Here is a 22,782-nt window from a genome sequence, read left to right as displayed (position 1 = left end):
GACTTAAAGAGTTTTATCCTAGTTAAATGTTAAGAATGCTCTTTAATTTCTTATTTTAAAATTGGTGGCACTTAGCAGCACCCTAAATTTCATGTCCCTGTCGTATTGTGTCTGACAAAGAACATAATGACATGCATCCCTGTGTGGCAGAGCTTACACTGTCCAGTGGTGGAATTGCTGGGGTTGAGTGTGTGGCCATGATTGTGTGTGTGTGTATGTAGTTTGACTCATTCTCAAATAATCTGTCTACTCTGTGTGGATAAAAGATCCTGTGACACATTTTGTAAGAGTAGTGGTTTTCTGTGCTCCACATTGGCTGGCGTGTTCACAAACTCCTCAGGGGGCTGTTACAGTCTAATATTGTTAAAAGCTTCAAAACCTCTCAAGCAGAACTCCCACTGGACCTGCAGGGAGTTCTTCATGGCCAGCACTTGCAGGATCATGCCCATGAATGGAGAGCATTTTAGGATTCCCATGGAAGAAACCATAACCCTTATCAGAGAAATGCCTTTTCCATTACTGCAATACTCCAAAAACCTATGTATGGTTACAGTTTACAAAATATTGCAGGGAAAACATAAATGGAAAACCATTTTTTTCCTTCATTTTGTTTAGATTAGCTGTACAATTAAAAAGCAAAATCTTTTCTGATGCTAGACAGATCCTGTTAGCCTGTGCAACAGCAGGCAGAATGCCTGAGCTAAAGATGTAACACTGAAGTAGATGACTGAGGCTGGTTGTGCTTTCTTAGCACAAGGGAGACAACTCGTCATTCTCCTCCCTTCATGGAGGAACAGCAGGTGCTTCACAGCATGAAACTTTCCAGTCCGGATGATGGTTAGTGGCGAAAGAATAACAGCACACCTAAGGCAGACAAAGATAATCTTGTAAAACTCCTTAGCCCCTTCTTGCTTCTCAGCTGTCTGAGTGCTGAGCATACCCCTTTGCAGAGCATTCTATGCAAAGGTCTTTGAACAGTGCAGAAACTAATAAAAGAAGTAGGGCCATCCTGAGTGAGCACACTTACCATGTGTGATACTCACGTACTCTCCTCTTGCATTAGCAAATAGCCTGTTGCACTAGTGAAGGCAAGCCAGTTTGCCTTCTGGTACGATGGCAGCCTCACCTGTAAAATGCTTTGATAATATTTACCTTCTCCACAAGGGTGTTCTGAGAGTTAATCATGCTTTTAATAAGCACTTTGAGAGTTTGAGATTACTGCTAGCAGTATCTATAATCCGCAAAATAATATAGCAGTGAAAGCTCATTTGGTATTTTTTCCTCATTTGTATTTGATTGCCATTTCTGTTTTTCAACTGATAAATGACTTCCAAACTTACTAACATAAATCCTCACAAATGTGTGCCATTTATGGTCTTAAATACATGTGAAGCTTTGTCATCCCAATGATAAATACCGCACTTGAAAAGGGAGCATCTCAATCACATTTGACCTGTTATATAGATAAAGTCAATAGTGTCTGCAATTACTCTGCGATCCAACAATTCAAACCAATCTGTTTTTAAAGACAAATCATGCATAAACTCAAGCTAAGTAGTGGTCTCCTATGATTCTGATTCATGCTGTGCTGACAAACCCTCATAAAAGCAGATAAGCTGTATCAAGAACTAATTAAGAACAGAGTGTTTTATGCCTTCTTTGCATGAAATTAAATAACAGCATTCTGGGAAGAACTAAAGCAACAAAATCCAGCATATTTTTTTCTTATTCATACATAGGACTTTAAAACATGTCTCAGATTTTTCTGAAGCTTCAATTACTGTATGTATCTCTGGGTTGTGAATGCCAAAAGTGAGCCATAGACAGCAGGGAAAGATTTATTTCACCAAGTGTTTTAGTTTTGTTAATTTGGGGTGGGACTATTTAGAAAAATAAGTCTAAATTATTCCTTGTGGAAATAAGACTAAAGTTCTTGGCCTCCCTTAGTAATATGCTTATTTCACTTTATTGATTTTTCAGTAGAGACATCTTGTTCATTCTTTGGGGAAGAATATAATACCTGATCAATTAATCAAGTAACCTTGAGCTTTGCAAACCAACTAAGAGATTGGAAAATAAGTTTACATTAACTTGCTGCTTGTTACCTCTACTGATTTAGACTTTGTCCCGAGGATATATGGTCCTAGCACTCCTCCACATCATTTGTTCATAAAGTACTTCAGAAACACAATATGATATCTGGAATGAAAATTTGCAGAGTGTCAGTAGTTACACTGATTCAAACAAGTTTAATGTCTCCTAATATTTGAGCACTTTCTCCTATACATGTGATTAACAACAGAAGTACCTTCCATATATCTATCTATTATCCTATTCACTGAAAGTAAGTTGTCAGATGTTGAAAGAGTGGACAAAAGTCTGTGTTTCACAGAATCATCTAGGTTGGAAAAGACCTTGAAGATCATCTAGTTCTACCATTAACCTCACACTGACCATTCTCAACTCAACCATATCCCTCAGCGCTGGATCAGCCCAACTCTTGAACACCTCCAGGGATGGGGACTCCACCACCTCCCTGGGCAGCCCATTCCAACACCCAACAACCCCTTCTGTAGAGAAATGCTTCCTAATATCCAGTCTAAACCTGCCCTGGCATAACTTGAGGCCGTTACCTCTTGTCCTATCGCTTGTTACTTGGTTAAAGAGACTCATCCCCAGCTCTCTGCACCCTCCTTTCAGGCAGCTGTAGAGGGTGATGAGGTCTCCCCTCAGCCTCCTCTTCTCCAGACTAAACACCCCCAGTTCCCTCAGCCGCTCCCCGTACGACCTGTGCTCCAGACCCTGCACCAGCTCCGTTGCCCTTCTCTGGACACGCTCGAGTCATTCAATGTCCTTTTTGTAGTGAGGGGCCCAAAACTGAACACAGGAATCGAGGTGCGGCCTCACCAGCGCCAAGTACAGGGGTCAGATCCCTTCCCTGTCCCTGCTGGCCACGCTATTGCTGACACAAATTAGCTTTAATCAGAATCAAGCCTCTGTCTAATTAATGTCATAATCTGCATTGCATGATAGTGCATTTTAATTGTTTGTGAAATCAACGTAAAATAATAACATAATAATAATTCCATTTCTGGAACTCAATTTGAAGATCACAAAACACTTTCCAAACCTTAGGCTTAACAATACGTCACATATTAACATTGTGCCTATTTACAGAAATTAAAGAAAAGGCAAAAGAACTGGATGTTGCTCGAGTGGCTTTGTAAGCTTTCAAGAAAGCAGCTAATTTACCTTCTGTGTAGAGAGAAACTATTTGTGTATTTTTCCCTGGTTTCTATTGTAATATGCTTTTTTTTCAAACTACACTTTTTTGTCATCTGTCATGGAAAATAGTTTTCTGCAAAGGAATACTGCTATCCTCTTTCTATTTTTACGCCTTCTGTCTCTCTTTGACATTTTTCTAAAATGGTTCCAGTGTGTCCTACAGATTTAAGTCTGACAGTACGTGGAGAAGACAGTGGTCTCAGAGTAGTTTGGCTGCACTCCCAGTGGAGAAGTAGGAAGTGGTAGCAGTTCTGAAACAGTACATTTTAACTGTAGACACCTGTAACCTCAGCCCGCTGAGAACAAGAGAACAGGGGAGCTACCTTGAAAAGGATAATTCTGTAGGAAATTCTTTGTTGAAAAGGGTTAGTTGTCAACTACTAGATTTCAGTGAGATTCATTAGCCTAGAAAGTCAAAGCATCTGAATCACTCCAGCCTGAAGAACATTTGTGGAAGATAGATTTCCAGTTGGTCCAATTCTTAATCTTCATGCGGATTAAGTAATTTCTTTCTTAATCATCATTCATTAATATTTGAATCTCTGCTTTTATAGAAACATTATCAAACATTGAAGTACTGTATTCTCACCATGGAACCCATGAAACTGTAATTCCATAAAACTGTCAATTAAGGACATCTTTTTCTAAATATTATTTATATTATTTTCAAATTGTTTTAATAATCTGCTTAGAGCCACTCGTGAAGATGGGTGTCTCTTCTGCCATTAATAAAGTTTCCATGAACGCGTAGCCCCTTTCTTGAATGTTCCTTAAAGCTTTGAGGCACATTTTTCAGATTGGCATCTGAAATTCAAATACATATCTGTACACAGCTTAAAAATGATTAGTCATATAATTTGATTGGTGTTTTTCTTGTTCCCTGACTGGTATGAATGTTCACAGAAGGCTATATTTAAATGATCTCATCCTGAGATTAAAATGTATTTTCCCTGAACATCTGTGCCTGCAAACTGAATGCTCACAAGAAGTGACTATAAATGGACTGTTCAGATGTGCAATTCAAATGTGGCTACATCTAATTCAATTGAAAATTTCAACTAGCATTCTTTTTTATTTTTTATTTATTTTGGCCGTATTTATTCAGTTTCAGTAGATCCTGGTAATAACTAGTAAACATAACTGCCTGTTCTGAAGCCTCATGTGTTTCTAGTGCATATATGTAAAGCCAGTGGGAATGTTTCATGGCAGCTGAAGAAGGGCAGTAGTAAGACAGTCCTATAGGCAGAAGTGGATACTGCTAACAAAAAGCAGCTGAAGGAACAGGTGATGATTTAATCTTTAATTATCTTCACAAAAAGATTGTGTATTACCTGTGACTTAGTCAATATATCATTTGTTAAATACAGGGCTCCTGCAGAATGTGACTATGTGGCATGGTAATATTCTATAGATTTCTGTGCATGTATAGGGTATCATTTTCCATTGTGGATTAGGAAACATTGACTGCCTTTTTTGGCAAATTCAGAGGAGTTGCAAATCTTTTGAAATGCAAAATGACTGACTTTCATTGCTCAAAGATGGATTTCTGTTAGGTATACAAATGGAAATGTGTAGAGTTTTTTTCCATAAATGTCAACAACACAAAGCTGTTCAGGTGGAAAGCACCTTTCCTAAAATATTTTTGCTGCATAAGCAGATCTCTAGTCTAACTACGGTTGCTCTGCAAACTTTACAGAGGCAATCACCAAATAAAAATGTAACGTGTTGATATGAAAAAGGAAAAAGTTTGTTGTAAGTTTTAAGTTCCTTTCTCATGAATAATTTAGTAGTAGTACTAATGTAATAGAGAATTTTCAACAATACTTTTCTAATTTTTTTTCCAAATTAAGTGCTTCATTTCAGCCACCTGGTTTAATGGCTGGGTCACTGAGAAGTACAGTCTCACAAACATGGTGTTAGAAGTGTTACTGCTCCCACGTAAATGATCTACCTTGTTATCATGCAGGTGCACGTATGGAAATTAGTGGTGCCATTTTTCATGCTATATATTTATTACCTCTTTATTATGTATTTTGCAATCCATACAATCTTTCACACACACACACATAATCCTCTTAACATCTGTAGTGTGCTGTGAAAAAGCATAGCACATTTATTTTAATTGGTGGTATGAGGTCTGATTTTCAGTATAGCTTCATTCTTTTCTAAAAATCTAAGGCACAATAGTGTGCCTTGTATTGAACAAGGAAAAGCCAAGGTTTCCTGAATCACTGCTAGGGAAAACGACAACACAGTTCCAGTTTTTCAGCAAATGTAATAACAGTTTGGAATTGTAAAAATCTCATATAAGTTTTTACACTTTTTATTAATATGCAGAATATGGCCATAATGCAAACTTACAGGTAATAACAATAGATTCTATATGGGGTTTTTTTATTTGTTTATTTTAATTTGCTCATAAAGTTTTGACCTTTGTTATCTTTCATGGCTAGGTGCCTGCATCAGCTGTTATTAAATATAACTTGACAGTTTAATACTGGTATGCTTTCATGTTTCCCAAAGTGCCATTTAAAGGGCCTTCTGCAAGATGATTTACCTGGGTCTGCAGTAGTTGTGTTTAAGTTTAGAATTTGGGTTCATGCAAATGAATTATATAGTTTTATATTTTCCATCTTCAGTTTAAAGTTTTGATCCCTTGTAAATTTTTTTTATTTTCTTGGATTAGAGCATTTTCTAAAAACCCTTAAAGTTCCTTTAACTTACCATCTTTTTGGTGACAGCTTTAAAATTAACATTCAGCACTGGAAGATTAAGTCATTCATAAAGGCGCTTTTTTTTTTTTTTTTTTTTTTATGCATTTCAAAGGTGTTCTACTCTGTTGATCAAAGTGGTTTTACAAGGGTGTTTGAATGCAGTGACCAACTGTCTTTTTAATAGGACTGAGTGTATTGACCAGAGTTTAAGCAGCTGCAGCGTATTCCTCCTATTGCCAAGGGCATTGATAGGAAGGTTCCGTGCTTGTCTCCAATCAGATGCAAAACTCAGTGGGATCACTCTTGTAATGATAAGATAGTAGGCATAATTTACTCTGTAAATTATAAGTATGTAAATATCACTGTCTGTTGATAAAATAGTTTTGTTAGACAGGTATACATTGTAACCAGATGTTTCACAGGATGAGAATTAGGTGAGAACTTCTTGTTCTTCACAAGAAGAGAACTAGAATGTTTCAACTCCATCTTTAAAGATTTTTTTTTCTCTCTTTTTTTTTTTTTTTTTTTTTCATTTTGGATGGGTTTTGTTTTCAGAATCTTCCCAAATGTGCATAGTCTGGAAATATTCACCAATATCACATAGAGCTCCAAAGAACTAGATTAAAGAAAACTATCATAATAGTAAAACCCATCCAAGGATTTGAAAGTAATGGTTTTCAGCTCAGTAGGTGTTGCGTATGGCATATATTTCAGATTGTTATGCATATTTATTTTGTGTTGGTCTACTAAATGCTGTCTACCACTACCTATAGTAGTAATATGTTTCATAATGAAAGTTACAAACTTCAAGGTATATGTACATATTGCCAATTGTTACAGGATGAGAAAGGGAACACTGATCCTCAAAAATAATAAATACCCTTTATATGATTAGGTACAAGGTGATGTAAAAAATAAGACTATCTCCAGCTCTGCATTGGCTTTCACATTCTTTTTAATTCCCCTTGACACTATCTCTAACTCACTTTAGCTATTAGTGCTTTAATAGTTAAAGTGTGTGTATTTAAAGGGTGATTTCATGTATGTGCAATAATGCTTATGTGTAAATTTGAATAAATGTGGTTGCACTTATGTGTATTTTTACACATGTAAAAAATACAGTCATACTGCTTGCATTGTTCTCAAAACCCAAATCCCAGGCACTGAGCTTTGAGCACAGATGCTGTTTTCAGTAAGATAGTACTTGTCTATTCTTTGAATGTCATGGCAGATGTTTTACCTCGAGGTTAATATCTGACTTGCTTTAAATTCATGTGGGAAATCTGAAAGTTCCATTTCCTATCTCGAAAATCAATAGAAACTTAATCAGAGCTGCTAAAAACAAGTCCCAGTTCTTTTGTAACAGAGAAAGTAAACAAGATACAAAATTAAAAGTGACAGAATATTTTACATGAAGGACATGAAGTGCACCACCAACTAAGCTTCAGCTCTACAAGGCTTGTGTCTTTCAAGTTGAGGTTTGACTAGAGAAAGCTCCATCTGTTTTTTTCCTATACCAAGGCACTATAGCGTATTTAAGGTACGTTTCAATTTTTAGTATCATGTAAGCACATTTTTTTACAGACATTAGCTTTACATCGAGCAGCTTGTATGGTGACCTGAAAGATGTTCTTTGTCAGAATCTGCGTGTAATGCAGACTCCTTGTGTAATGTATGGTGGTTATTCAAATGCATATTAATCCAGATCCTGAATGCTTTATTGGTCCTCCTGTCCCAACAGATTTTGTGCTTGGTCTTCATGTAGCTAAGGTCTTGTTTTCCATTCTAGCCTAAACTGATTTATTCTCTGTTGTTGCTTTTTTTTAAAATCTGTGTAGTCTTGCTGAAAGAAAGTGTTGTTTGGTGTTAGTTGTCCAAAGTTTGAGAGGACTTTGGGGGCATATTATTTAATCTCAAAGACAAACGGAAACTGAGACCACTGTGTTCAGGTTTTAATATCTGCCCAAGCTGACCAGTCATAGGATATCCTGATTGCTACATTCTGCAGCTGGATTCAGTCTGGAAACAAGGACTATTCTGTCAAGTAAGATTGCATGGGTAAATAATCAAAGTAGAATAAATACTGTAAACCACTGAAGAAACAAACAAAACAAACAAACAAACAAAATGCCCATGGGCATCTTATTTACACTGTCCTTTGTCGTTGTGTTTAGACCTTCAAAGAGTGCAGGTACATTTTGAGAGGGACTGTAGTGGTTTCTGAAGTGACCAAACAATTGTAAAACTGCCAACTGGGATTTCTGGGCTGTTGAGCCTAAAAAATTTTAATATGTTTATTAATCTACGTGGACTTTAACACTGAAAAGTTGTGGTTGGGAGCCCAACAGAGAGAAAATAAGACTGGGCAGGAATAGCTAAACAGCAAGTAGGAAGAAAATAATGTCTAAGATGCTTACTGCAGATAGCTGTAAAATGCATATAGTGATAAGGTCTAGAATATTCATAGGACTATATTTTTTATCACATTACTTCAATTCGGCAGACAAATCTGTTTTCAGCTTGTGGACTGTGCAGACAAAACAAAACAAAAAGCAAGATGGGGAGGAACATGAGGATATTTGATTCACTGACTGATTAGTCATTACTGATGATTTGTTCTTGATTTTTAGAAAATGGTCATAGTCTTGTTAGAGATTATGTTGTTAAAATCATTGTGATTTTGAACATTCTGTTCAATCAAAGAAAGGTAGTCTGATCTAGTTTGAAAAAGATGACTACCAACCTACTAAATATATACATTCATCACTGATAGAGATTTCTTTACTTTGGTCTTAAGATATACTAGATGGGTGTAAGGATCTGTGTTTGAACAGTTTACCAGTAAAGCTCTTCCTCATGTAAATCTACCCTTAACCAGTTCTGAGCATGATCACAAATCTGGAGTTTATGTCAATGATTTGAAATCACTGCAACTGTATAAATCATATATTATGTTTGTTCTACTGATGTAATTTCTTTGTTGAGGCTATATCCACATGGTGGCAGATAGTGGTAGAAGTATTTACTGTTCTGATCACAGTGCTTTATTCTGCTGCCTGCATCACAAAAGGAAGATTTTTTTTATTTCTCCACTTTGACCTTCTGAAATTCCTCTTCCTTCTAGCTTGATTTTAGAAGAAAAATGTAGCACCTAAGGTGAGCCTGTACTAAATCTCATATTGCTGTCTCATCTGGGAAAGACATCTTCGTTTTCCTTGGCCAGAGGGAGCAAGGAAAAGGGCAAGCCTATCACAGACATCCCACAGGAAAGAGAAAAAAAGGCCTGTGTGGGCATCAGAAAGGTGATGTGCAAGCTGGGGCTAACAGGCAGGAGCAGAAATGCTGATAGAGGTGTTGGGTTGTGGCTATCTTCTGAAAAGCAATGTGGCAAGCAGAGCATAGATTTGCCTTCTCTATCTGCATTTAAAAGAAACTATGTGCTGAATGGATAACTTACGACAGAGCTAAAGCAAAGCCCAGCTAGAGGAAGGAATCCCAGAAGTTCATGTAAACGTAAAGCAAAATTATGTTTCTAAGGATGTAGTGTTTTGGACTGCTCCACAAGGGCACTTACTTCTTCAGAACAAGCTAAATCTGGTGCAGGCAAGAAGAAAAAGATGCAGGAGAGAGTGGTATTCAGATATGTGTATCAGTGAACACTTATTTCTTTCTATGTGCTTTGTGAAACCTTCAACTCGTCTCTAGGTAACACCTGTAGGTGTATACAGGTCTCCATCCTCTATATATTTCTGAGGTTTTTTGTCTGTTTGTTTTCATTGGGACTAGCTTAACTCTGGTCCCAGATACTGAAAGCCCAGTTGCAGCTGGCGTGAGATATTGCTGTGACACAGCCAGAGCTCAGTCAATGAGGAGAATTGGAAGACTGAGTTAGAAAGTCCACTTCATATCAAAACTATAGTAGTGTTGATGTTCCCATAGTAGATTGAGTAAGAGGACTCTCCAGGGATTATTTCAAGCAGATCAATTTAAATACATTCATATAGGAAGACTGGGAGAGAAGAGCAATACATGAAGAGAAGAAACAGAGCACTTCATGCAGGAGACTGGTGACACAGTTGAATTCCAGTAGCTGTCTTCAGGATCCCTGCCACTGTTCCAAGGAAGGACACATAGTATACAAGACCATAAAGATTTACTTGTTCGAGTATATGCTTTAAACCATTTGTATGATGAAAAAAAAGTTTGACTTAATTTCTGTCAGATAAAAAAATCTGAAGAAACCAGCAAAGAAAGAGCTTAGTTTGTCAAGTGGACTTTGTTTTAAAAATAGAAACATTGCCATTGCTATCTTTCTTCTTAAAAGAAGAAATTTTAATGAGTATACGAACTAGTAGCGTGAAAAAAGCTGTTAACATTCTTGTCTCATGACTTAATTTGAAAAGTTCTTTTGCTTTCTTTAAAGTTAAATTTAAGAAAACAGAACATTAATATGTTAATTAATAAGAAATTCAATAGAGATCTAGAAAGTAAGTAGTTAGACTCTTTCTTAGTGACTCTGTGAAGCTCATTAAATGTTTCTTGGAACACATATGCATAGGAAAGAAGTACAGAGAAATCTTCTTACGATGAGCTTGTGAAGAAATCTCCTGTCTTAAGAGACATTGGTATTCTCAAATGTATTGAGTCTGCTCTTCTTAGAAAATCACATTAATTAAACAAGTGATTTTGTTTAGTTCTTTGAGTGAATACTTGAGACAGTTCTCTTTGGGTCCTAGAGCTGAGTGAAATATTGACTTTTAGATCAGTGGCTGAACTAAAAAATACATTTCAATAAGTACGTATTAGTCCAAGACTTTTTGTTTGCCTTTTATTTGTTTTTCTGCATCAAAATAAGATTGCTCAAAAGTAGGCTTGAAATTGCTCATATGGAGATAATTTTATTGATTGAATATAACTTTCATTTTCTCTTCATTTTTTAAAATTAACTATACTTAATCTTGCAAAAAGTTTCAGATCAGAGCTTTGAAACATTATTCATTTTGAAATATATTTCCAAATGCACTACTTTTGTTTCCTGTGCTCTCTCTGGGAGGAAAGCATTTCTGGATTTCAGCAGAGACTTCAAAGTCTGTATCAAGATGAGACTCCCTTTTTTTGTGTGACAGAGTCTTGACCAAAGAATCGGCCTTGTTGATTCTGCACCAAAGAAGTTCTGTGTTCTTGTTCAGAGTGTCAGGATTTGGTGTCTTCTTGCTTTCCCTGTGACTCCTATAAATACATGAATCAGCTGTAGGGCATAATGTGGCTTTGATACCATAATGATGGTGTCATTTTTGTGCATCTCTTCTTTGCCTTTATAATTTTCTGTGATCAAATCTGACTACACACTTTCAATCTCTCAAAAGGATTGTCCTTTTTGCATCCCAATCTCAGTGCATAGCAACACCTGGATTCAGGTGGGGTCCCAGAGTGACCCCAGTCATCTTCATCCTCTCTGGTAACCATTCAGGCTAACATTTAAGTCTATATCAGATGCTGAAACCAGTCCATTATCACAGCTGTAGTCAGAATTTGGTTTGCTATGCTATTTCCAACCCATCTCCATGTCGCACGAGCAGGAGGGGCCGTTCTATTACTAGCTCTGTTGCCCACGGTATTACCTGGAAAATCCTGTCTTCTGAAAACACACTTTTGTTGCAAAAGTAAGTGCAAGGCCAGCCCTTGACACCAATCATGACAGTGGAGGCTTTTAGAGAGGGCTCATGCATTGTTCAGAGCTCTTTTTCTAGCAATTACTGGTAACGTGAATTACTTCACTGTGGTTATGAATGTAGAACTTTTGGAAGAATCTGATGTTAAAAGCTCCTTTAGGTCATTGCAGTCACTTTGGGCACATTGAACTCACCGTTATGTAAGTACACACAAAAGAAGAGCAGGCTCCCTGCAGCGCTCTGCCGTCCTTGTCTGTCATCTGTGAAGTATGTGAAAGGTTTGCAGGTTTGCCTGTTTCATGAAGAGAGGCTGAGCAAACTGTCCTCTTCTGAGAGCCTGAAATTACTGCATGCTAAATGGGAACAATATATTAGAAGCATTAAGACCGTATTAGCTGCCTCCCCTCTATCCACTCAGAGCCTAGATGGGGTTTGCTGTATTTCTATAATCCCTCACAGGTTATTCATCAACACTAGAAAATGTTTAAATGAAATGTTTCAGTGCCGGCTGACAAATTTTCAATTTATGAAGAGCACAGGAAAGTAGGCCTCACTTCAGTGTTTACCCAAACCTACTATTGTGGGATAAAACCCTCACTCTTAGAGGGATGAATAGGGCTAAGCACAAGTCTGAGTCTTGTTTGGCTCACTAGTGGTAGCTGAGAAAAATGGCATTATTTGGGAGAAACCTGTCTGCTACTGTATGGGAGTCCCAAATTAGTCTGTGCAGAGAACGGAAGAAAAAGAGGGAAAAAAATGGGGATTTAGGGGGAAAACAAACCTGTCCTTCACCCCCAATGGATGACATACCAGTCAGATACTAGGATCAAAGCCTGTGGTTTGAAATTATTCTTTCAGCAGAGAGGAGAAAATAGCAGAAAAGAGTGTGCTGTTTCTGAACTGTCTTCTGTCATTCCCTGCCACATCCCCTTAAATAACTGGTTTTATTTTTAAAGAAAAAAAAAATAATTAAAGTATAAATCAAATATAGCCAAATGTATTAAATAATATTCAGATGTATTGAACTGAGTTCTGACTACTCAGCTGAGATATGAACATAAGACTAGGAAGTGCTTGTCATTTCATTTTAACGTGAAGAAAGTCCCTCTTAAATTTCCTTCAATTTTTTGGGTCCAAACAGAAAAAGCTTGGTTGATTGTTTTCAAACTTTGCTCTTCAGTGGTTTGAATTCACTTCCTCATCACAAGGCTGTATGAGCTTTAATAAGCTTTTTGGTTATTTGCCTAGTTTGTGTTCTTACACTTCAGTATTGTTTCCTGTTGCCTGTGTGCATTGATCCTCTCTGTACTTCTAATAATCTTTTCACAGAGGTTTTACCTTTTTTTCCTACACCTTCATTGTACAGTACAGTTTCTGTTCCCATGTTATTATTGTAATAATAGTTAAGTTTATTTAAGATTGATTTTTTGCTGCTGGGGTATAGGTGATCAGAACTGTGCGCAGTAATTCAGATTATATCGTATCGGTGCCTTTCTCTATCCCTATTGAAAATACCTTTTCAAATCAAATTTCTTGTCACAGTCACCTTGTTCACAGCTACCTTGTGATTAGCTAAGACACCTGTATCTTATAGTGCTAACCTTTAATGAAAAATCTACATAGAATATTATTTAAATGAATATTTAGAAAATGTCTATTACTGTTGTCAGTTCTGTCACACTGGAGCAGAGATCTTATTGTCTACATGAGATTGTCTGTTAGTGCACTTCTACTTAAAATACTACGTTTGCAATTCTGTAAAGTACCATGTCAGTTAACCAAACTTTCTTGACTTTCAGCAGCAGCAATTTCTGTAGTCCTGTATAATTCACACAAACTGCTCATCACTGAGAGTGTAATTAGCCATCTCTATCACATGGGACACTGTGTGACACATGGAAGATTAAAAAATAGTGAATGGTGAATAGTTGGAGCAAAACTTGAAAGTAGTATGGCAGGAGAAATGAATGCTTCATTGGCTATGACCTGTGCTGAGCAACCGTTTTTCTAGGACAGTCAGAAAAAATAACAAGTTTTCTGAGTTTGGATTAATTATTTCAGGAGGTGAGACTGTTTCAACTTTACAGTAAAAGCTTAAAATTTGATTTATGTCACACTTCTATCAGTCATATTTGGCTGTATCCTTACAGATTTCAGCAAAGCTGTTTCAGGTTTATTCTACTGTAAATGTTTCCAGTGTCATGTTCTTAGCTTGAAATACAGAATTTTTATGAACTTCACAAATCAGTGTTTCTGGTCTGGGATAGAACTGTGATGTAGCTTGCAAATACAAATGTCTGACAAATCAAGATCTCAAAAAGGAATGAGTTTTGCTGGCAGAGTTTTTGTCTTTTGTTCTCCCAAAGGGGTGATTAGTGTAACATGCAAAATGTTTCCAATTAAACTCAGAAAAAAGGAAAATGCCAGCTTTTCATAGAAGCTTTCTCTTGAGGACTCAGACCAATTCCAAGATTTACTAAGGTTTAGAAATGTTTCATTTGTATCTGGTTATTCAATAAATTCACAGTGAAACCACCTGTGAGTGAGCACAAACCTTGACTCTAAAAAACTCTAAAAGGTACATAAAAACACAGGCTGGTCTCAGCTTGAATGCATCCTGATCTGTACCTGCCTTAGTCTCATGTGCTGCTTTTCATTTCTGTCTGGTTGAACACCTGTGGTACAAGGTGAAGCAACATTCTGAACCCCAGTATCCGAGAATGCTGAGAAGGTGGTTGTTATCACCCATCTGTGGTAAAGAATTACTGGCTTTTATTTTAAAGACCGAAGGAGAATGAGAAAAAAAATTATCCTCATGCTTTGTGTCTGATCTTCCAGTGAGATGGTCTGGACCTGCACCTTTGCCTGTGTCTAAAGCAAACCAGCTGACATTTTGCCATTCTTGTTGTCTTCTATTTTGAGATGGTGGTTTCATTCACATCAGCATCATCTTCTAAAGGGGACAGACAATTCACATAAGCTTTGTAAAGTCAAGGAAGCTGTTCATACTAGATTCCTGGGAACTAAATCTGATAATCTGATATATTACACAGAAGCACTAGAAATATGTTCTTTGCTGTCATCAGTGAACTGTTGGCTGACAGATGTATTTTCCTCCCCCCCCAATATCAGAACTGGTAATACATATAGAAAATAGCATGAGGACCATTGGCAACTGTAAAACCCATTTAATTGCAACATGCCTGTGACCTACTTCCTTTTATAGCATATAAAACCCATAAAAATCCTTTCAGCCTTATCTGGCTTACATCAGAAAGCTGTACTGTATAGATGAAATCTATCCTGTGTGAGCCTAACCTTATTCAATAAAAATGTTAAATAGTGCTATTAGGTAAGGCTAATATGTTGTACTAGCTGTATTTAAATATCTATTTTTGACAACAGATGAAGAAAACTAGCACAAAATAAACTTGAGCTTTTAAAAACACAGCACCCAGACAGATTTTCAGAAGTATTGAAATAGTAGAAAATCTGTTTGTTTGGACTCAGTTTTACATGGTGCTGCATTGTGTTCTGTACAGAAGAGATTGTTACTCTATGACCCAAAGCCATACAATAAATATTACATCTAGGGGGAAAAGGTTTTCATATTTACTAGCTCTTTTTCCACCTGTAAATATATCACAGTAAATACATTTCAGAGCATATATATAGATATATAAAAACACAAACACATGTATGAACACACAAACCAGTATTTTAAGCTCTATTCTTTGCACCATGTCAAAACAGGAAAAAGACTAAGAAAAAATCCATATTAAATTGGTCTGTTTGTAATGTCATACTTTAAATATTTCCCTCTGGCATTGAAGACATCCATAAGTAACAGATAACCCTAGTTTTCAGAAGACTGACTTTTGTTGTGTTCACAAGCAACTGACTTGTAAGCAAATTGGATGGAGGGTGAGGGGAAAATAGAATAAACCACAGCAGCTTTAGGCTCTTTGTATTTGAAAATTCAGTTGCTGGGAAAGATAGGGTCTACGTTCTGACCAAAGTTCCAAGCAATGCCTTCTTTCAGTGGAAGTTACTGAGAATGTGCAGTGTTCCCAGACCGCTCAGAATGGATATGCAGTGGGTGGCCGTAAGGGTCCTAGAGACACGTGAGGAATAATGCTATGTGATTCCCAATTTCCCAAGAGGTGCTCTCAAAAGGCAGAAGCAATTTCTTGAAGAAAAAAATCCACATAAGTCTGGGCTGCATTATAATTCCTTTTTTTTTAAAAAAAAATAACAATTTCGATGATCTTACTTGTGTCACCTTCCTTTTCTTTCACTTCCCTAGGGCTTATACTACAAGTTACAGAGAGTCATGTGCGTTGTTGACTTCAGCTATGAGGCTTGGGTTATACACATGGTCATGTACCCTGCTGGTCTGTGGCCACAAAGGCTGAACCTCCTAGAATTCAGCCCTTTGTTAATAGTATTATATGCTGATTTTTTTTCTTTTAGTATGCAGTCTAAACTCAGGTGAAAGCAGGGGTTTTTTTTCCTTATTATTCCAGTACTTAAAATGAGCTTTTGATACTAGGCATTATTACTTGGTGCTACTCTAATATTATAACTTTATTATAACAATAATAGAGCTAGTTTGAAAATGGAAAGTTTCTATTTTTTATTAGGAAGACATACAGGACAAAGGACAAAGGTTTTAATGAAAAACTTTGATCGCCTTATTGACTTCCTATTTGAACACTGGGCATTTAGCCAGCTAGTCCAAATAAAGTTTGACATCTTTTGATTTTAGAAAAGGACACATTTTTTCATTCTATTTATACATTGATGCCCTGTTGTATAGAAATGCTGTCCAATATTTCAGGAAATCTAATTAAATAATACCCTTCTTTGAAAAAAACAAAAAGAAAAAGCAGAACCATCATCTTCTACAATGAAGATTGTATGGTTGATAGAGTTGCTTTGTTCGTAGATAATGGTGCTAAGGACAATGAAGTACTTGTCCCTTCCTTGGGTTCTCAAGGGACTATGATGATACAAATAATAACAAATCAAAATACGGTTTATATTAAAAAGCACAGCAGAAATGAACAGTCTCACAATAGGTGCATATCAGATTGGTGTACCTTAGCTACAAAGCTGACTCTGACAGGATATGGAGGAAGAAAATAAAATTGCAAAGAAGGTGAGCCCTTTCATGAGGAAGGGGGTCTGTCACAGTGAACACACCTGAAATCAAAATGACAGACAAATAAAGTTCATTTCTTCCAGATGGTCATAATTTGGAACAATATATGTACGAGAAGACCAAAAATGCTACAGAAAAACAATATAATGCTTGGGAATAATTACTTAGTGGTAGTAACACAGGGCTGTATCCTTAAAGAATCTTCATTTTCAAAGGTTTAAGCTGAAAGATGAACCCTTGCCAGAGTGTTTATGACATTAAACAAGACCTCCACACCCCTTCTGAATTCCTCTGTGACCCCGTGTTGGCACTGCTAAACATTATATTCATCAATACAATTAAAGAATATAATTATTTGCTGAATAATTCTATATTATTTAAAATGGATGGTAAGGGGTTTGCTTCAGGGAGATCTAACAGAAAACAAAATAGGAACAAAAATGCAAGTATGTTGCAATGCATCTGTGCAAAAATGCAAGATGTTTTCCCTGGTATACTCACTGATCTGTGCTGAGTCCCTGCATAGCCTGCTTGGGTACATCTGGCAGCATCCAGACTGATGTTCTCCTGATGGCCTGCTAACAGTTAAACGTGGCCTTTTTTGGGGGAGGACTTGCCTTGTCAGGAGGAGGATCTCTCTGTGATGTTATGTGCATATATGAAAGATGGACGATTAAATATGGTATTTTCATACATGATAGGATTTCAAGCTTCTGGTATCTGGCTTGAGCAAGGCTGGGAGCAGCAAATGGCCTAGTGATGGGATTAGAAGGTATGTGCTAGGATCCGTGAGATTAAACACTGAATGGAGGTCTGATACTTCAGTTACTGTGAGTATATTCCTACTCTGCTGAGCATAAAGCCCAGCTCTGAAGAAATGGAAAACTTCGTTTGGAAGCCTAAGTGCAATATTGATGTTAGGCTTTGTACAAGAGATTGTAGTAGAATCCACCTTTACCTGATTGTGTACTGGATGTACTTTGCTTCTAATAACATCAGTCTTTAGTTTATGAGGAGAAGTTGTAATAAATCTGTTACACCTTAGACCCCAATTACACGGGGTATCTAAAATTTGCTGCAGTATGTGTAAGTACAAAGTCTAAATTAAGAGAGATTCATTCTATCCACTGCTTCCACTAACAGGTTTAAGGTCCTGACTTTGCACAGTAACAAGATTATAGAAATGCCTGAAGGACAATTCTTGTATAAAACCAAATGTCCCCAAGTGATTTAAAGTTGCAAAAAAAAATCCCTTTCATCTTATTATTAATTGTATAATTAATGCATCCTGTGTACCGATAACAATAATGCCATGTAATTAATTTTTAAGAATTAAAACCTTGCCTTTATCCGGTCTCATGGTCCACTTTCAAGTTTATAGCTGTGAATATAAATCCTCTTATCTAATTATAACATGACTGGTTTCATTGTTCAAAAGGAACTGCTCTTTATTATTTCTTATTTTATTATGTTATATTTTACTTTATTATATTAATTATATTCTTTTCTATGTTTTTTAAAGAGACCAAAGAACACAAAATTTTAAGACTTCTAAAGCTCATCAGTGAAATTTTGCGCTGGTTTGGATAAGGTGTGATATTTCATTTGTTTTCTGTGTCTGTTTTGTCTTCCATGATTACCCATTCTGTTTACAAAAAAGGCTCAATTAGCATTTGAATAGTAAGCCAGAGAGCAGACAGGTTGAGAATTCTTATAGAACTAATTTGGCAGGCCTTCTCATCCCCCCCACCTCTCTCTCTCTCATAGCTTTTTCTCTCTAATCAAGCTGCAGTTATTAAAGCTAGAATAAAAGAACTGATTTTCTATTACATTGATGCATGCTGAACAGTGCCTTGCTTTGCTTTTTCTTTCAGCTATGCTAATTGGACTCAAAGGAAATATTTAGTTTATAATAGCAAATGAAGAATTCATTAAATTCAAGCCAGGAAAAAAGTCAAGCAATGGAACTGGACATTATTTTTTTAACACATCCTCCCTTTCAAGATACTTATCTTAATACTTACTTACAAATAGCAACAATATTATTCAATTTTCAAACCTAATTACTTTGGGAGAAAGAAATTCAGAATCTGGAAAAAGAGGGAGATTTTTTTAATAGTAGCAAATATCCAGCAAAGTTAAAAATCAGAGTGGACAGTTGCCTTCAATGCAGTTATGCAGGAGCTCCTAAGGAAAAAAAATTGTACTGCTGTGTCTCCAGCTTCTGTCTTACTGCCCCTGGGGTAAATCGGGAGTGACTGCATTGAAATCAAAAGACTTACATTGACAAGAAAAGTCTGCAAAGCCTGGAGTCACACAAGAACAATGTTTTACACTAGATTCCCAGAATTTTTGCCTCTGGTCATAGCTGTATGTCTCATATGAATTGTCTTGCTCAGATTCCAGACTCACTCGGATACAGTAAATGGGGGAAAGTGATTCAGTATCTTGTGATTTTATTGTTGATCTTATGATTTGAAAATGGAAATAGTTTCTCAATGTGAACTATTGATTTAAAGATTCTCACGCTAAACAAAACGAAAGCCTTCTCAATTATGAAAAAGCACAGTCTAAAGCAAGGGTTCTAAAGTCATGATTGTAAGCAATGACATGATTTTATGCCAGTTTAGTAAAATCGAGAATGGGGTGCTTGAGGTAGGTAGTAGTGGTTATCTGAATATAACAGTGTCTTCAGAACCTGATACAAAAAATGCCAAGATGCTTGAGTGAACTGACTTAAACTGGGAGTACTTGTAGGTTAAGGTTAAGCCCACGGTTAGGTTATTTACTGAACCAAGGCTTTAAAATGGTACATGACTTCTAGGAGTTGGCAGAGAGAGGTATGTGTCTGGATTGTTTCTTCCAAATGCCATTTACACAAGATAATTTATAGGAAACTGTAAAACTAAGAGTCTGCATTATCTTATAGTAGCTTTATGCTACTGTGCCATAACTGCTGTCATTAGAAGCAGACCTAAATTATATGGGTGTCAGAATCATCTTCAAGATCTGAAATCTCATGTTGTTTCTGTGACTACAGAACTCAGCAGATCATCCTCACTGATCTATTGATTCATTGGTGGGTTACGGGCGACACAAATTGAAGTGCTTTTACAGACAGTGTATTACCTGAGTCATGCCTGGATAAACCACAGCTATCCTGTTATTCTCCCAGGAACTCCTCCAAGGCTGCTTTGATTCTGTGAAAACCTTAGGTTTGCTGACAAAACTTTCCAGTCCCAGCTGCTGACATTGCTAGGCTGCTGGAATACAGGCAGGCAGTCTGTGTTGCTCACAGAGATGGATTTACTTAAGCAGTGGAAAGCCTGAGGTGTACCAATTTTCAGCAAATTTGTGCCTTTTGCTTGCATAACATAGGAGCATAGACTAGTCCTCAAATCTGCCTGTTCACTCTTGAAGATGAAAGGTCAAGTTTGACATAAGGCTCTGGTTTGTGAGCAGAGGCATCTCCCACGCAGGGATTACTGTCTTTGTTCTAGGGAATATCAAGAGCAACATTTTGAGTAAACAGTAATGAATTGCAAAACTAAATGAAATGTGTGCTACATTCCTTTGAAACATCCAGTATGGGGCAGAATCATCTTCTTTTTTTTTTTTTTTTCTTTTTTTCCTGGTGGACATTCTTTCCCTTTGAGTGTTTCCTTAGTATGCTCACACTGGGTTTGTTTCCCAGCCCAATACTGGTCACATGCAGGAAAAAGGTGCTGCAGGTACTTAGCACTCATAAAATTATATTTGCTTCCTTTAGACATCTAAACTGTACCCAAATCGTGGTCACTGTCTCAGAAAAAGATCTGGTTTTCTCTTATGGAGGCACAGCTCTGATGAGTATAATTTGTCTTGTAACACATGAATGCCTCACAGAGGTTGAAGATATGCCAGTATCCCCTTGCTTAGACAGGAAGGTTTTTTCTGTGTATTAAAACCTGAGCAGACAGGTTTTTAAGTGGCTTGCTGGAGGTCTGTTTGCTAGTTTGTGGTATGGTTCAAAATCAAAGATCTCTGCAGTCCTGAGGAGAAGCCCGGTTGTTAGCATGGCAGTATCAGCACTTGACAGCTGAAATCAATAAAGTCTGAGTATTCTCACATCACTGCTGTGTGCAGGGTAAACCAAGGACTGAAAGGTCTCTACACTTGCGATACAACATTTCTATACATAAGGAGTCCTTTGCTCCCTCTGGTAGTCGAGTGCATGTATTGTCAGTACAGTCATCAGTAAGGTTATTGCAGCAGAATTATTACAGTACAGTGATTAAATCATTAAAATTGTGTTTGTAAGCTCTCTAACAACCGATACATTGCTGGTTCTGGCACATGCACCAAGATACTGTAATAGCAATAAAAAATGGAAGAGGTTTGTGGGCAACTGGCCTAAACCATTGATATTAAAATTGCAGAATATTAAAAATACCACTGGAAGCTTGAAGTTGAGGAATTTTTGAGCCTGAACATTCATTATGTTTATTCAAACCTTTGGTTTTAATTTAGCTGCTTGTGAACTTCATTTCAGCAAACTGTTATTTCAGGTCCTCAGTGCCAGAAATTCAGAAATGTGGGTGCAAAGGGCTTGGGAGTGCATCACAGCCTACATGGCACTTGGCTTGGGCTCATTTTACCGCCTGGAACTGCGGGGAAACTGGAGCATGCTGATGCAGTTTCCATGTTTCACTACCTAGACAATAGTGAAAATGTGCCTTTTTCTGGCATCCGATTGTTTTATGGAATGGGTTGTCCCTTGTAAATGATGTGTAATTTCTTCCTTTGCAACTTGAATCTTTACATTGCTACCTTATATTAATAAACCGGTACAGAGATCAAAGCTTTGATCACCAAGTGAATGAACAGGCAAATCCCAGCGTGCTAAGGGAGTTCAGCCTGGGCACATCCAAACCGGCTGCCAAAACCCCCTTGCCACAATGACCACAGAAATAATCCCTAATGCATGAAAACAGAGGAGTGCCGCTCACTCTTGCCCCTGCGAGGCTGCTCCGCAGGGCTACGAGGCCAGCGGCCCCTCTGTGGCCCCTCTGCGGCCCTGCCTGCGGGGACGGTGACCGCAGGGCCAGGGCTCGCCCCGCTGCCCTCCCCACCGCTCTCTGTCAGCTCAGGGCCCAGCCTGACTCCAGCTTCCCTCTGCTGCGCTCGCTTAGCTTTCCCTTTGCTCTTGTGCTAGGATTTTTCAGCTCACTGCGCTCCTCCTCTGACCCTTTCTCCTTCTCCATGCCACTTATTACTCTCCTGCTTTCCTGCGGTTCCCTGAGCTCCTGGCACCTTTCAGCCCTGGGCTGCTCATTGTGTCCTCGCAGCTGCCACGGCACTGGCAGATCATACCCAAAGGTCTTTCCGAGCCCTTCACATCCCCTGCATCACGCTGCTGCTGTACGCTCTCCTCATTCTGCACACGCTGCAGGTGTTGTACAGCAACTGAGACCAAAAAGAATCAGCGTTTTGTCAGAGGGAGATGCTGGACAATAAATGAAATGAATAGGAAACTCTCCAGTGTTTCCAGTTGCAAATATTCCAACTCTTTCAGTTTCCTGCCTCTTAAAATATATGTCTGTGAGCCACCAAGAACCAATTACCTCAATGAAAATGATGTTAGGATTTAAATATATAAAATTTATATTTATTAAAAATAAAAGTACATATCAGTAATTCTTACTTTATATTTTGTATATAACATATATTCTATATAATTAGTGTATATATATATATATAAAAAATATGTAATACAGATTACATATTTTTGTTATGTTTACACATAAAGTGAGGGCTTGTTAGAACTGGTTCCCAGCCCAGCATCACTTTCATTTAGATCAATCTAATTTTTTTGAATGTTTAAAGAGAATTTTCTAACATGACAACATTTTATTTTTGCCCAGTTCAGCAGCAGGCAACAAAAAACTTGGATGTTTAATACAAATGG

General features: G+C 37.4%; 1 long non-coding RNA gene across 1 annotated transcript; it reads right to left on the bottom strand.

Moving 5' to 3' along the window:
* Positions 1-575: 575 nt before the first annotated feature.
* LOC141965118 (uncharacterized) lies at positions 576-17,438 on the bottom strand. Its single transcript, XR_012634424.1, has 4 exons — positions 17,337-17,438; positions 2,106-2,199; positions 1,028-1,126; positions 576-864 (listed from the first exon to the last, which is right to left on the bottom strand). It is a non-coding gene; the product is annotated as an uncharacterized LOC141965118 (long non-coding RNA).
* Positions 17,439-22,782: the final 5,344 nt, after the last annotated feature.

Source organism: Athene noctua, chromosome 12, assembly GCF_965140245.1.
Source record: "Athene noctua chromosome 12, bAthNoc1.hap1.1, whole genome shotgun sequence".
NCBI classification, from domain to species: Eukaryota; Metazoa; Chordata; class Aves; order Strigiformes; family Strigidae; genus Athene; species Athene noctua.
The sequence above is the reverse complement of the archived record's forward strand: the minus strand, read 5'-3'. Positions and strand labels throughout refer to the sequence as shown.